This window comes from Ceratotherium simum, chromosome 27, assembly GCF_057802395.1.
Source record: "Ceratotherium simum simum isolate JZ-2026a chromosome 27, ASM5780239v1, whole genome shotgun sequence".
Classification (NCBI taxonomy): Eukaryota; Metazoa; Chordata; class Mammalia; order Perissodactyla; family Rhinocerotidae; genus Ceratotherium; species Ceratotherium simum.
The window spans coordinates 4907816-4913530 of NC_141926.1; the positions used below are offsets into that span (position 1 = coordinate 4907816).

At 49.8% G+C, this 5715-nt stretch overlaps 1 long non-coding RNA gene across 1 annotated transcript; it reads right to left on the reverse strand.

The window, feature by feature from the left end:
• Positions 1-264: 264 nt before the first annotated feature.
• LOC147913394 (uncharacterized) lies at positions 265-3938 on the reverse strand. The gene is made up of 3 exons (XR_015548704.1): positions 3659-3938; positions 2731-3481; positions 265-1759 (listed from the first exon to the last, which is right to left on the reverse strand). It is a non-coding gene; the product is annotated as an uncharacterized LOC147913394 (long non-coding RNA).
• Between the last annotated feature and the right edge of the window lie 1777 nt (positions 3939-5715).

Here is a 5715-nt window from a genome sequence, read left to right on the forward strand (position 1 = left end):
CTAAGTTGTTAGAACATATATATTTTTTTAAAAAATTGAAGTGCAATTCACTTCACCTAAAGTTAACCTTTTTTATTGCGGTAAAATATACGTAATATAAAATTTATCGTTTTAACCATTTTTAAGAGTACAATTCAGTGGTATTTAATACATTCACAATGTTGTGCAATCACGACTACTATCTAGTTCCAAAACGTTGTCATCACCCCGAAAGGAAACCCCACACTCTTTAAGCAGCTGCTCCATATTCTCCCTTCCCCCCCAGCCCCTGGCAACCTCTAATCTGCTTTCTCTCTCAGTGGATTTGCCTATTCTGGAAATTTCATATAAAAGAACTCATATAACCTGTGGCATTTTGTGTCTGGCTTCTTCCACTCAGCACAGTGTCTTCAAGGTTCATCCATGTGTCAGCACTTCATTCCTATTGATGGCTGAATACTATTCCATTGTATGTACCTACTACCTTTTGCTTATCCAATCGTTTACCAATGGACACTTGGGTTGTTTCAACCTTTTGCCGTTGCGAATAATGCTGCTATGATCATTTGTGTACAACGTTTTGTCTAAATTCCTGATTTCAATTCTTTTGGGCATACACCCAGGAGTGAAGTTGCTAGATCATAGGTAATTCTATGCTTAACTTTTTGAGGAATTGCCAGACTATTTTCCCATAAATACTTTTTAAGTTGTTTGATCTTAACTAACGTACTAAACGAAACTGCTGGGCATTTCTTTGGGCCTAGGGATGCTGTAGAAAGACTCCTGAGACACTAAGGGTGCCGTGTGGGAGGAAGTTGGGGAGCCTCTGACTTAGGGAGCACTTGCTGTATGGTGGGCACATGGGGGCGCTCTGGAGGTACCCCTAGCAGGACTCACCCAGGTAACTGAGCCACCAAGCGTTTTACGGTGAGTGTCGGCAGAGAGACCACCAAGCCCCTGCCTCTCGCAGTGCTCCAAAGCGGGGTGGCGTCCAGTTAGAGTGGATCAGTGCTGTTTCAGATGGGTCACCTGGGAAGTGAGGCGGTGACATTGACCAGAAGGAGGTGAAGGCAGGTGAGGCCGACCGAGGGTCAGAGCCAGAGCACCCCAGGATGAGGAGCCACAGAGCAGAGGGTCTGAGGAAGGAAGGAAGGTGCTTGGGTTGTGGAAGGAAAAATGGCCGGTGTGGCCAGAACAGAGAGGGGGTGGTGGTCAGCGATGAACCTGGACAGGTGGGCGGGGCGGGGTCATACAGCCCCCTCGGGGCCCAGAGTGCAGGAGCCAGGTATTAATCAACAGTCCCCAATAGACACGATAATACACACGGCCACATGCCACTGAGCTTGTAACAGAGGAATCTGACGCAGTCTGGGACTGGGGGGAACACACTCTCGATGGGCTGAGTGGGAGTTAACCAGGCATCAGCTGAACTTTCCGGACGGACAGGATGGCTTGTGCGAAGGCCCTGTGGAGGCCGAGTGGAGGACCTGGGAGAAGCCGCGTGGAGGAGGGGCTGCCGGAGGACCCAGAGCAGCGGAGACTAGAAGATGAAGCTAGAGAGGCAGGCCCATTTCCATCCTAAAACAGTCAGGTCAGGTTTGTGTTTTCAAAACATCAGGGCTGCAGCGTGAAGAACAGACTGGAGGGGGGCTGTAATGACCCAGATGGGAAATGTCCGTGACAGAGGTCCAGGGGCTGGCATGGGAGACGGAGTTCCATCAAGAGATTCTCAGGAGGGCAGAGCTGGTGTCTTACTGATCAGACTGTTGACACTTCCTCCCTGGGAAGGGCACAAATTAAGACCTACATGCCAGGCATTTAACTGGTTGAAAATTATAACTCAAGAGAACAAAACGTTAAATAAAATGCCTTTGGTCCTGTTTTGACAAATACACCCTCACAGCAACTTGGTGGGCCAGATTCCAACTGGGAAATCTCAGACTCCTGGCTCTCTTCCTCCCCGCCTCCAGCTTTGTGCACCTAGAGAGGCCTCCCAGGCCCACGGTGGATGTCCCAGCTCCATGCCCCAGCCTCCCCCACACTACCTGCAAACAGTGTCCTCCAGCCACGCCTTGGGCCTTGGGTGCTCTTACCAGCAGTGGGGTCACCCTCTGGAGGAGGCACCGGTACAGTGGTTGGAGGATGGGCTTGGGACACTAGGCTTGGAATTCTGGGGTCACAGGCACCCAGAGCTTGATCTAGGAGGATGGGCACCTCTTGGTCCTGTGTAGACGGGCAGGCCCACCGAGGGCCAGACAGGGGCCCTCTGGAGAGTGGGCCAGGCGGGCCTCTTGTCCAGGTCTAGAGTGGGGCTGTTGGCGATGGACTGGATCTTGTGGGATGGAGGGGGCAGCAGGTACTGCAGACTGACTTCAGAACAGAAGCCAGTTTATTCACAGAGATGGGGGCTCTGGAAAGAACCAGTTTGGGGGCAAAAATCATAGGCTTATCTCAAACGTGTTGAGACATCTTAGAGATATCCTAGTGTGGGTGCCATGTTGGATTTTGTGGTCTGGTGCTCAGAGGAGAGGTCTCGCTTAGAGATATAAATGTAGGAGTATTTGCTGAATAGATGGAAACTGAGGCAGTGGGCCTGGAGGAGATCATGAGGGATACAGAGGAGAGGACGCAGTGAGGGAGAAGAGGGCCTGGACTGGGGCTTAAGGAGCCCAACACTTGAAGACCAGAGAGTGGAGGAGGAGGGTGCAGAGGAGAGGGAGAGCAAGAGTGTAAGTGTAACTCAACAAGCACCTGTTTAATGCTGGCTCTTGCACAGGATCCCACGCCTCTGGCCAGTGTGTCCCCAGGGCATGGGATGAATGAATGATCTTACAGGAAGACCCCCGGGGATGACACAAGTGGGACCCCTGGAGTCAATGGAGGCGGTGTCTCTGAAAAGGCAGGTTTGTGCAAAAGAAAATATTTGCTTGAGAAAAGCTGGAAGTTGGGAGTCAGCCCCCCCTTCCTTTCTCCCCCCAGCCCCAGGGGTGGCTCTGGAAATCCTTGCCACAGAATCTCACTCCCAAATCACTTTTTCAGAATTAACGAAGGCAGCATCGCAGCAGTGAACAGTTTATGTTCTTTTAGCAAATAACATTCGAATTATGCAGGGAATGCTCAACAACAGCCCTGCAAGCTGCAGCACGAGGCGCAGGTGGAGGAGGGCAAGGTCTCCTTCGTGGGGAGGAGCCTGCGAGCAGAAAGGGGCTGGACTTGGAGGAGTCGCCGGGAGGGGCGGAGAGGGGAGGAGGAAAGGGGGCAGGAGGAGAGGAGGGAAGGGGAGGGGAGGGACGAGGGGAAGGAGAGGAGAGCAGGCGAGGGCGCCACCTGCAGCCAGGGCTCCCCTGCGCCTGCCTGTGGGCCGGTCAAGCGGGAAGACCTTGGAGGCGCTGGCTTCATTCCGGGCCCCGGAGAGCTCGGTCAGTCCGGGGTTGGCCCCAGGACCCCAGTGAGCCATTCGCCTGGGAGGGCTGTGTCAGGGCAGTGCGCTGCTCCGGGGACCCTGAGGAGGACCAAGATGGGTTTAAACCTCACGGAGCAGACGCACGCGTCAGAAGTAATAAATAACCGGCGCTGTTTATCCATCGCCTGGTACCTGCCAGGCACACCTCCTTGGAGCCCCACGGCCATCCTGAGGCAGGGGCCCCTATCCCCCCATTTCAGGGACCCGAAAACTCACCCGTGGTCACGGTGCTGGGACCCCGCCTCAGGAGAGTCCTCGCACGCGCCTTCTCCTTGGCCCGCCGGGTCCGTCTGTCCCCACGGTGGGACTCAAAGGCTCGCAGCGTCAGCGCGCGGTGCTAAATGGCCACGTGGAGAAGGGGACATCCCGTCGGCGCCAGGCACACGGGAGGACCTGAAGCAGAGGGGCCGCCTATTCAGATGCGCTGTCCGAGGGCCGGGTGCAGGAGGAAGCGGACTTGAGAAATCTTACGCAAGAGGGCCAGCAGAAGCCCTGGGGGCTCGCACCTCCCTCCCCGCGGTCCCTCCCCTCTTCAGGCGCGCGCCCAGGCCGGGTCAGGTGTCTTGTCTCTCAGCTTCCTGTCCTCTGGGCTCACCTCCCCCAAATCATGCAGCCTAGAGCCGCACGGTGTGCCTGGCGCCGTGCGCCCACGGTCTGTGCTGATCGGTTTCCACGCGAGCGGTCCACCCCGGCCGGTCACAGACGTGGTCACGTTAATTGTCTCGACGGCCTCCTCTCAAGTCCCGGATGCAAAACTTGCACTAATATTTTTCTTTAAATTCGTCCACTTTAACATTTCGCCAAAATGTATTTAAAGTGAAACTCTATGCTTTGATTAAAGGTTTTCGTTGATTTAAATTATTGACATTGTTAGTGTGTTCAATCGTTTCAGAAAATATGAATGTTTAAAAAATTATGGATAAGGTTTCTCTGTATATTAAGAAAATTGCTACAGTTCATTAGGGTGGAAAATTCAATTTAATAAACATTTTGTCTTATTTAATATTCTGTAGATTTATTGTACTTTTTATTTTTTATTTTATTATATAGACGTATTTTAAAACTAACATTAAAAGCTTTAAATTTCAATTTGCAAATGCTTAATCTCATACATAAAATGCTATGTTAGGATTTACTTTTTTAAAAGTTTGCAAGTGATAAAACATCTACAGTTCAAAAATGATGGATCTTCATAGTTGGTGCCTTTTAAATGATTTAAATCATTTTAACAAAATGATTTGCTACTGTGTTCATTTTAAATCTTTTCACCTAGTTTGTCACTGTTACTTGCTATTGTATTTATGTTAGATATTTTCACAAAATAAGACTGTAGATATTTTCTTTTCTTTGGACACTTTGAATGTAATGTAATGCCAAGTTTTCTCTGTGAAAAATAGTAAGACGTCTTCTATATCTAACCTATCTTTGGGGTTTCTTGGATGGGCACGGAGTAACCACAAAGGTTTATCCTTTCTGTTATAAGATAAAGAATGCTAAAATAATCATTAAAGATTGAAACTGGAAGTTACTTTTATACTTGGAAATGTCAACTTTAACTGCCAAAGACCAATAGCCATTAACATAAATAACAATTGCTCTTTTGTAATCCCAGAGGGTCTAGAACCCTGCCGTCTTCACAATTCCTACAAGGCAGTTGGTTTTCCTTTTACAGATTAAATGGACCGAGCCCCTCAGAGTGCGTGGAGTGGCCTGTGTAAGGAACACAGCCCAGTCTGAGGTGGAGCCCTGCCAGTCCACCCAGCCCTGGCTGCCCTCCCCTCTCCACTTGCTGCCTGGGGACGGCTGTGAAGGAGGCCTCTGTGGGCCCTGGTTCCCTGGTCCAGGAGCCCAGTGCTGAGCCTGCAGCAGACACTCCATAAATATTTGTGGAGTGAAGCAAGCAGATGATTAAATAAACGAAATTGGTATGTTTTATTACTAGACTGTGTGGACTGTTAGTCACCTCTGCTGCTGAACTTCATGCAGGTAAGACAGTGAGTCCTCACAGAGTCTAAAGAAGGGTGCCTTGAGCTGAACCCCGGAAACAGTGCAAATGACTCATCTTCCAGTCAATTCCTTTTTCTCCCACTGAAAGAATGACTATGTTTACTTTCAAGTTATCTTTATAGATTCAAAATCCCAATTATTTTTAAAATGTTAGTTTAAGTGTTAGTTACATTTGCTACAAACAAGCTTGAAACAATCATTTGCCACTCCAGTCTCAAGGAGATTAATTTTGATTTCAGGATGATGTGGGAAAGGATGTGGCTGCT